The following is an 11,131-nucleotide window of genomic DNA, read 5'->3' on the forward strand; positions in this document are numbered from 1 at the left end:
AAACGGAAAAAGGGACTTCTAGATATAAATAGATAGAAAATAGATGAGCATGAGGGGGGGAGGGGCGGAGGGAATTTTTGGAAAAGACGGACTTTGTATTTTATTTTTTTTAAGACAAGTAGGATATGGATATGGATATGGATTGAAATTTTTTGTATTGAAAATTTGAGCAGTTTATCTCTATGACTGGACTTTGTGCCACAGTAGATGAATTTCGTATTTTTCTTATATGAATGCATTTTGTTCAAGTTTCCATACGATGAATAATTTAAGTCTTGTTTCCCTCTAATGTTCATTGTTGTATGATATTCATCTTTGCATGAATGTTGAAAGATAGTGATTAATCGATGGTTGATTGGAAAGATTCTTTCATTTTCCTTACTGTTAATTACTTTTGCCTTTCCTGCTTTCTGGTTAGAAGCATACCCTGGAAAAACCCTAAATTCATATCGTAAGAGGGAGTTGTACCTCTAAAAATTTAGAGGAAAGTTGCAAAACAAATGTAACTTCTCCAACTATTATTAATAGTTTGTTCCCTAACCCAGGGCTAGGAATCATATTGTCATATTTTGAAGGGAACAAAATTTGTTAATCAACAGTATCTCAACTATTTTTCTGTTTATTTGGTTTCCACTATACCCGCATTTTGTTTGGCATAATATTATTCCCACCTTTTTATTTGTTAAGAGATTGGTGCGAAATGATAAAAAAATGAGTCATCTGATTTTGGAGCCAACTATCCAGCTGAAAAGATGGCACTCTTGTACAAAAAATGCATACATAAAAGCCATGGGATGGTATGGCATGGCATCCCCATTGACATTAGCAAAAAGGTATGGAAGTTGACATATGGGGACCGGAAAAGAGGGAGGAAAAGTGCAAACCATGTGTTTGTGATGATAGATGTGATAGTAGAGCGGGGAACAACAGATGAGTTGGGCGAGAAGAGCTAGGAAAGAAGACAGGAGCAAAAATGACAAATGAGTTGGGCGCGAAGAGGCCAAGAAATAAAGATGGGAGGCAAAAGTAAAAAATGAGAAGAGAGCATATCACGTCATTTTTTAAATAGTGGTCGACTAAATAACACGTGTTTGCGTTTGATGAAACAGTGCATGACGACAAAGTGGGTTGAAGTGGAATAGGAAAGGCGACAAAATAAGAAGCAGGTGTGTATGAAACTGAGGGCATTGTCATTTATTTTGTTGGTTTATAAGTTGTATATGGTTTAATATATTTTTAGAGTTTAAAAGGGTTCAAAGGTGCAAAAGAGAGGGTTTATTGGATTTTTTAAAATTATGTATGAGGTTAAAATTCTTAGAGTTGGGGATGCAATTTTGTTTGCAGGGTGTGAAAACGCAGCATAAGAAAACAACAACCAAGAAAACATGATGTGGGAAAAAAAAACGACAATATAGCATAACATGTCGTGTTTGAAACAGTGGAGGACTGAAGAACATGTGATGTTTGCTGACAAATTAGGTTGGAGGGGATTACGAAAGGTGACAAAATAGGAAAGCAGGTGTGTATGAAATTGAGAGCATTGCCATTTTTTTGTTCATTTATAAGTTGTTTAGGGTTTAATAGTGTCCAAAGGTGCAAAAGAGCAAAGGATTTTAGTGGGTTTTTTAAACATATATGGGGTTAAAATTCTCAGTTTTGGAAATGTAATTTATTTTGCAAGGTGGGAAAATGTGGTTGTCATGTTTTTTTGCTGGTATATAAGTTGTTTAAGGTTTAATAGGGTTTACAAGTGCAAAAGAGAGGAAGGTTTTTTATTGGGTTTGTTAAATTATTTATGGGTTTAAAAACATGTGAACCATTTATATTTTTCAAAAATTTATTCACATTTGGGTATGCAATTTTTTGCAGTGTGGGAAAATGCAATGTAAGAAAACTTGGGAGAAGAAAACACAACGCGTGGGAAAGTAAAACCCAAAAGGGAGTACACAACACGTCGTGTTGTCGATTATAGTCTTGGGCAGGAGAAAGTGGAAGGGTTGAAGGGAAAAGGAAAGGCAACAAACTCGACATTAGGTGTGAACGAAATCGACACCATATCAAATATGTTTGGTGGTTTTAAAATTTTATAGGATTTAATAGATTTTTGCGTGGAAATGAATTTGCATTGCTAAAGTAGCATGAATGTGATGACAATAATGACATAATAAATGAAATCATATCCAAGTATTATGTGAATTGTATCAACAATAGCTTACAAAGTCAGAGATGAGAATAAGCGTTTTTGCAATATGTTTACTAGCTTTAGATATCCCCATCATTTACATGTGTAATGTTCCCTCTTCTGTATTGCCCAAAAATCACATTTGCAATCAAGTAATATTAGAATGTCAACTCACCAATGGATATCCCTCATTGGTACAGTCCAAGGTTTGAAACTTGCAATCATACTGAAACAACAAATGCAAACATATACATAGATTTATTCAGACTTTAGATAATGAAAACAATTTATTTTTGGTAGTATTCTTTGCATTCCTTCCATCGATGCCTTCCTCTCTTTATATGCTCACTCCATTGTTGGAATGATGTGTCCCTTGGGAAAGAGCCTCCCTTTTGAAAGGTGACGATTTTCTTCACAACATAACCACTGCCCTTAACTACTTCATTTGCCTTAACAAACCAACTCTTAATGTATTCATTTTATTACTTCCCTAAAGTAATGGATTATCTTCCTTTCATTGTGTCATCCATAGTCAAGTCAATGCAAATGTAAATTCGCTTTGGGGGTCATGAGAACATGATAAGGAAACTAGCAATAAAACATAGGTGTGATCAAGGAGTGGCAAACCTGGAGCACTTCCAAGTAGTTAGGAAATAGATATAGACATTTTTGTGCATAATAATTAGAAGTTCAAGTAGAAATAGTTTTGCATCAATAAAGATAGTTGCATTAGGACCGACAAAAATACCCTATCAAGGAAAATGGACTTATCTATACAACTTGCCAATTTTCCTATCCACCATCTTCAAGTAAACACCTAAACAATAAGATGGAGTCTTGCCATAGTAAGAGAAAGTGATCAATTGCTATTCATACATTCATAGGAGCAGAGTCTAAAGATATCAAGTAATGAAGCAACATATATAAAACTAAGTTTATTCCATGTATCAATGAACATTTGATTTCATGATCCGGATCTTGAGACAAAATGATATCAAACAAGTTAATCTTGTTGGTTGCCAACCTTACGTACATGAAGATCATGATATAAGCATAGATTAGATCAAATGGGTATGCTTAATGTAATAAAAAGCAACTTCATATTCTGACATGTCCACAAGATGGTATTTCACATATTAATCATAAAGTTCCTTCGGTCAATGTTCCAAGACAAGTATGATATCAACAATATAGCCTTGAAGGAAGTATAATGCAGATTTGAAACGTTCCTTTAATCTATCATTGAACAACAAAACAGAATATTGATAGCATTGAGCAAAGAGAATATTTGGCATACATTGTTAAGATAGAGGGATCATCATATTCGCTACAAATGTCACTCCACATTTGGTGTATATTTTGATGACTGGTATTTCTTTTGTTTTGATACTTGATGTATGTGTTGCTCATTAGAAAATCATATGAACGGGATTGAACATCATTCATGGCTCTATCTGACTATCTTCCTCACCATCATGTCCTCATGTCAACTATGAATGCATTTGTTTACTAAAACTAGTATGATAAGCTTTTTGTGGCTTGTTAGGGAGAATGCTACAACTACTACAAATAATCTATGTGACATCACTCATATTGCCTAAGATTTCACTTGAAGACCAAAAATGCCTTATCAATGTCACTATGTATACTTTTTAGCTCCATCTTAGGTGGATTGTAATGCATTTGATTTAGGCCTTCAAACTCTCTCTTAGTTATTGTGCTCTTGAAGACTGGTTTTAGCACATAAAGATTTGATATGCCATGACTATCTTTGATATTTTGGTGACTGTCATTTCTTTGTTTTCACACTTCAATATGTCTCTACGACATTTTAGAAAATCATATGAACCAGACTATTATTCTTGGTTCTATCTAGCTATATTCCTCACCATCTTGTCCCCATGTCAACTATGAATGCCTTGTGTACTATCATTCCCTTGTATCAACTGTAGATTGTGTATTGTCATTCCCTTGTATCCACTATAGATTATCATTTATTCACATAATACCTTTATGCAATGACACTCTCATTGTTGTCTTCCTTATACAATGACTGCATGCCCATTATCATTAGCTTTGTGTGGTTTGATAGGGAGAGAGCTAAAATTATGACAAATGATCTATGTGTCATCGCTCATATTGCCAAGACTATACTTGAAGACTAAGGATGCCTTCTCAATGACACTGTGTATACTTTTTAGCTTTGTCTTAGGTGGATTGTAATGCATTTGATTTAAGCCTGCAAATGGTGTCTATTAGCTATTGTGCTCTTAAGGACTACCTCACCTTTGGCACATAAAAAATTGATATGCCAGGACTTTCCTTGATAATAGAATAGTGTCTTTGCCATTTTGGTGACTATCTTTTCCTTTGTTTTGACACTTCATGTCTTTGTTGCTTCTTAGAAAACTATATGAACTGGACTGTTATTCATGGCTCTATCTAGTTAATTCTCATTGTTCTCTTCCTTATACAATGATTGCATGTCCATTATCATTAGCTTCATGTGATTTGTTAGGGAGAGTGCTAAAACGACTACAAATGATGTATGTTTCATCACTCATATTGCAAAGACATTTCTATTTAATTGGTTGCAAAAACTTGCATGGTTAATAACACATCATGTTTTTTAAGACATAGAAGTTAACTTATTTGATGATTTGATATCATATTTATCTTCATTTCACATTTGTTGAAAGGAGCAACATGATTTGACAATATCTATATCAAATTTGTCATTGCATGTGCACATTGATGATAATGAACATACTGTGTTTTCCAAATTGTAGAGGTTGGGTTAATTGTTTAAGAACAGAGACATACTTGAAATTAACTTTCTTTATTAAATATCATTATATCCCTTGTGTACTTCATTAGGATGGTGAGGCGAGAGAAATGGAAGCTCTTGATGGATTTGGAAGTCCAAGATGTTGGTGAAGGTGTCTGACATTTCTCATCTAATGATATCACGTGGACTTCAATTTTTATGGAAGACAATTATGTAACAGACCTTTGTGCAACAATTCCACTTACGAGATTGGATGCATTTCTCACAGCATAATAAGAATAAAGAATACTGGACTATGGTGTACAATGAACACAGCACAAAGATGTAATCCTGGTTGGTATATCGGTTCATTGCAATACTTTGTCGATGTTAAATTTTTATAACATGACTGCTTGACAATATGAGAGGTTGTATTGCAAATATTGGTGTTCATATGGTCCATAGGACCATAGGAACAACCCTCCATGTAAGATGCATGTTAGGCACTTTTTTTAAAATGGGGTTGTCAATGCCATGTGAATGTTAAGGTGTTGTATGGTAGACAAGAAGTGGCAATTTTGATATACAAAAAAATGTTTCATGTAGATGGCAAAGGTGATTTTTTGTCATGGTGTGGATGACACAATGAAGGAGCCACAGTCTCAATTTACACCAAACCTTTCAAGTGAATGCAAAGGTTATATAGAGAGCTTGTTGGTGATGGATGTTAATATTGATGCTATCATGGAAAGACATCTTTTTTATCTTGTTTTCTCTAATATATTGAGGTAGAGAGATAGATTCCTAAAACACAAGGATGTTATCAATGCTTGGAAAAGGGTACGGTATGTTCGAGTGCAAAAGGATTTGCATGATTCCACTAGTATCATACTATAGAAAATATAGGATAAGGATAATTTCTTCTTTTTTTCCAACAACCACAAGGAGCCAACAAACCTTTCATTATGGGCATCCAAACTCCTTGGATGATTGAGATGATGGTTCGACACTCATAGAACTCAATCATCTCAATAGATTTGACATTTAAAACAAATAAATGTGGGGTAAGACACTTGAAAGTCCTTCCAATTAGTCTTCATTATATTTATAACCATGTCTATGCCTTCATAGATACCGATGATTGTTGTTGTCATTAATTCAAACAATACTAAATGTATTCGTTGCTAACTTTTGACGAGTGGTAGACAAGAGTCCTTGTTGCATGAGTTGTGTCATCTCAGAACAAGATTGAGGACATTCAAGTATGGTTATTTGAGGTGCATAAATGAGGGAAGGAGGCAAGATTTGACTAGAGGATCAATGCATTTTTGACTGATGATGTCAGTACAAAGATACGAGCCATAGAGTACGTGCATGTCTCATTCACTTCAATCATTTAAATCAAATCCTATGATGTGTTGGTTTCTATTTTATTCATTTCGATGAGATAGTTACAAATCATTGTTCACTTTCAACTAGGGCTATTTTTTAAATTTCATGTCCCCTTTGTATTTGGCACGTGCATCAAGCATGGCTCAAGAACGTGTACAAGTATGCGACAAAGGAAAGAGCTATGGATATATTTTGCCGACTAGGGATGATCATGATGGAAATTGAGGAAAGTGAAGATAATACTATTGACCAATTGCATGCTTTCTTAAACAACTTTAGTGATCAACTGTAATTTTTGGAATACTTCTCGAATACATGGTGCAAAGGAGAAGGCCATATTGGTGAGCTTACATTTGAATAGTTCTTCCTGTCATCATTTGTTAATGTGTGCGGTGAAAATGAAATCTTAAACTATTGTAAAACCAAAAAAGATCCAACCACATAAATCCCTAGTTCTTCATTGGTGTATCAACACATTTACTGAAAGTTAAACCATTCCATTTGTAGATTAAACATTAAATCATATTTGTAGAAAGAAGAACTAAAAGTAAATCATGCACCGCAACAATCAACACAAGGACACCAATATTTTCACGTGGAGCTATTTCACAGTATAAATGAACAAGTTTTACAATTTTGTTTTAAGGCTCGCTACCTGAGGAAGTTCATTGCTTCCTAATGGACTTGCTAAGTAAGATACAAAGATACATAGAACTACTGAGGAGATTCACTATCTGACAGTAGGATACTTGAAGGTTACAATGAAAGACACGAATGTGAACTGCTATAAAAGATGCATCTAACATATGCAGAAGTTGCAATGCTTTTTTTGCACAATTACTCCATCAAGTTGAATGAACACCCTTCACAAATAATTTGTTCTTCTATTTACATACTTTGCAACATCTCAACATACAAATTAGGTCAGCTTCGATATGACCTTTAGATGAAACTTCTAATACTACATAGTTCATCTTCAAACATATGCATTGTGCAATAAAATGAGTTGTGGATCAACCCAAAGCATAATTGGGCCCAAAAACATCACAACACATTCTCCAAAGCAAATGTAATAGGTCAAGATAGAACTGTAAATGAAGGAAACAAGATTGTCAACTGAATCAACAACAACACTACCTAAATGACCAAGTGTGCACCATTATGCCACTGGGGAGAGACCATAAACATCATGCAAACCAATATATGAGAATGTAGAACAACCATAGCATCCATACAAACTTCTCATGAAGTATGTGATCATTATGTGTTGGGGCAAGTAGAGAAACCTACTGAACCGATGAGAACAAAGCATCCCAAACTGACTATAACACTTCAACACTTTGAATATTGCACTACAGTACACCAAATCATCTAAAACTCGCATGAATGAACCCTTAAACATCTCTGATCATATTCCCAAGTCCACACAACTATATTTATCACTTTGGAGGAATGCAAAGCATTCATATAAGCATTTGAGATATATTACACTATTCTACTACAATATGGAGAACAATCAATTTAAAATATTCCTGTAGAAGATGTTACAACATTAAAATTTGGGAATAACCTCTTCATTGATTGCCAAACTTAACTCCAAAATCGCACATTCAGATCATGCAATGCAAAGGAATGCAAACCAAAATACAAAGACACAATCATAGGAAGATACACTTTTATTTCTTGGACAACTTTTCTCAACAATATGTATGAAAACTCCATTGACATTCATCCAACTCATTTAAACATGTAAATATCATTCTATGTGATTGCACTCGACATTAATGCATGAATGAAGTGCTAGAAGCTTAATCATGTACATACCATACTTTCAAACTATCATATTGTCATGGATACATCTGGTGGTCATCCAGACTATCTTGCTTATCCTCAATCATGCTTATCCCATGTCTTAATCTGAGGCAAACCATGTCTCTCAAATATGTTGATCTCAACCCATTTCTCAGCCTCTTCAATAACACCAATGCATCTCTATACAACATCTCTATATAAATATGATACTATCATCAATGGTAAGTTGACATCAATGACAACATATAGCACATATTGCCAACAATCTTCCCCCTTGTCATTGATGGCAACACACATTTATCTACAAGTATTCTCTCCCCCTTTGACATCAAGGGGGGAGGATATAAAGACTCCTACTTATGACAATCAAAATTATGCATGAAATCCCGCCAATTATATAATCTCGACCAAAATACACTCCTCTTGAGATAGAGATACCTAAAAACTAATGCTATGTACAAAATGTCTTGAACAAAAACCAAAAAAATGACACTGCAAATCTTCGCAAGTCTATACAAGGACAAAATTGTCTTGTCTACACTTTTAGCTTAGAGAGAGATATCGCCACTTTTCTCTTACGCAGGGTGATTATTCTCAGAACCAGAGCATAGTCTCTTAGAGTGAGATGTCACGCCTTTCTTGACATTTGTACTATACAACTTATACAGGTTGTAGCATACTCGGGCATAGACTCCTATGAGGTGCTTCGAACCTCACTTGCACACACGCGCATGAGGTTGAGTGGAACTAATAGTGTTCTCACTCTCCTCCTTTACATGGATCACCTAGTTCTAGGGGTGAGATTTCTATGGTTCCTTTTGTTCGCCTTTCTTCTCATGGATCACCAAAGTGTGTATTCATGTCCTCTCTCTTCTTCCTCTCATGAAATCATAGTTTTACTATTGATAGTTCATGGATGATGTCAACTTTGCTCTTTTATGTAATTATTGGTGTTCATGTGATGGCATTTGTCTTTGTGTTTCAATTAGTTGTTGAGACATTTGAGTATCGACGTCTCTTCAGCTAGTTGATTTGTGGTCTTGTGTTTTGGTTTTTATCATGTCTCTTTTGTGTTTTGTTTTGTTTTGTTTTGTTTGTCTCGTTCTTTTTGTGTGCTTTTGCATATGTTTGAGTGAGTTAAGATCCTAAGATTGGGGGCTTTTGTTCCTCGAGATTAGTGATGTCTTATACTCCTTGTGGTATTGCTCTGCATCTCTCATCTTCATCTCTCTCTTTCTTCTACTTTACCAGCAGTATTGGCGTAAGTCATACTCCCACTAAAGTGGGGGCTAAATATAGCATAAAAAAATTGCAACCCTTGCAAATTTGACTGTGTTTTAGGCCCTCACCCTAGCGACTGCATCTCGCTACTCAATTGGGAGCCTTCTCTGCATTATTCTTCCAAATCTCCCCCTGTTTCAGCCCTTGTGCCACCTCATGACCCTGTCCAAGCACCAAAATAGGGCAGGACAGGGGCGTGGTGCCCCTATCCCCCTTGAACAAGGGTGTGGCACCCTTGTCCTCCCTCTATGTGTGGCCCCAAAATGGGTCCATCCGACCCTTGGACGTAATTTTCTATTTGGGATTTGATTTCCCCTATGTCGGCCTTTGGTGAGAAGAAAATTAAACCCTCCAAGGCAAGTATAAAAGGGGATCTAGTCCTCTCATTTGCACAAGTGAATATAAGCAAAAATTGGGTAAACAAGCGGAAGGTCTTTATTATCGTCATCAAGCGTTCAAGTGTTCAAGCCTTCAAGCATTCATCAAGTCCTCTTCTCCTTCATGTGTCTTCTTCACTCATCCATTGGAGCAACATTACAACATTCATTTGCAAGCATGTGTGTGTGTTAGGGTTTTGTCATGTTACATGCCATTTCATGAAACACTCGTGATTACATTCAAGAAGCAAAGCAACCATCATCAACAAATTGCAGATCTACAAGGTATACATTTCCATTATTTACATTTAAGCATTTGCAATTACTTTCTTTCAAGATTGATTCCTCAGTTGGGGTTTGACTAAGGCAAACCCCTATTCACAACCCTTCTTCCCTTCTTTTATGCGTTCAAGTTGCAAGTGCGCAAATGCAATTGCAGATTTAGGCTTCATTTGCAGAGACAAAAAAACCCTTTTCGACTCGCGGATTTTTCGAAGGACCGTGCATAACTTACACACGGTCCCGATGACTTTTCTCCAAATTTGTAGGGCAGATCTGTATCAGTCTGAACATCTCAAATCCGAAGTTACAACACGATCCTGAATTGGTAGCTCCTTGTTTCATCTATTTTGTCTTCCTTTTCTACATAGTCAATAAGTCAACATATTTATTTACAAAAGAGGGCAAATTACATTCCAATACTTGCAATCCACTTAGCATTCACATCCTTATTTCCCTTGGATTTGGATCTAGTGGATTGAATCCCTCTTTTGAATGTAAAGTGCATTTTTGCGTCAAGTGAAAATCATCCTAGTGGTTTCCTTTCTCTCTCCTAGGTGGGGAACCACCAGGGTCCAATTTTCCACTTTACAGAGCTATGTTGACATCTTAAAGGGGGGGGGGGGGGGGGGGGAGGCACCCATATTGCTCCCTTTGTATCATATTTGTATTATATATTATTTTTGCATTTCTTAAGCGGGGTGTTCATTCTTGAAACCAAAGCAAAACTCTTACACGAGATGCTTCACGCTCGAAACCATATGCAACATTTGATATATGTCTTAGACGGGGTTACACATCACCAAAACCAGAGCAAAACTCTTACATGGGATGTCCTCACAACCAGACATGTATTTGTTCCAATCAAGGTTACACATTCTCGAAACTAGAGAAAAACTCTTAAATGAGATGTTCCCGAAGTTGCACATTCACCCCTTGGCATTTGCACACACAGTCGCCTCTTGGCATTTGCATTTGTATTTACATTACATGTCTTAAACAAGTTTAAGCACACCCGAAACCAAAGGAAACAAACTCTTG

The sequence above is a fragment of the Cryptomeria japonica genome, chromosome 9 (genome assembly GCF_030272615.1).
Source record: "Cryptomeria japonica chromosome 9, Sugi_1.0, whole genome shotgun sequence".
NCBI lineage: Eukaryota > Viridiplantae > Streptophyta > Pinopsida > Cupressales > Cupressaceae > Cryptomeria > Cryptomeria japonica.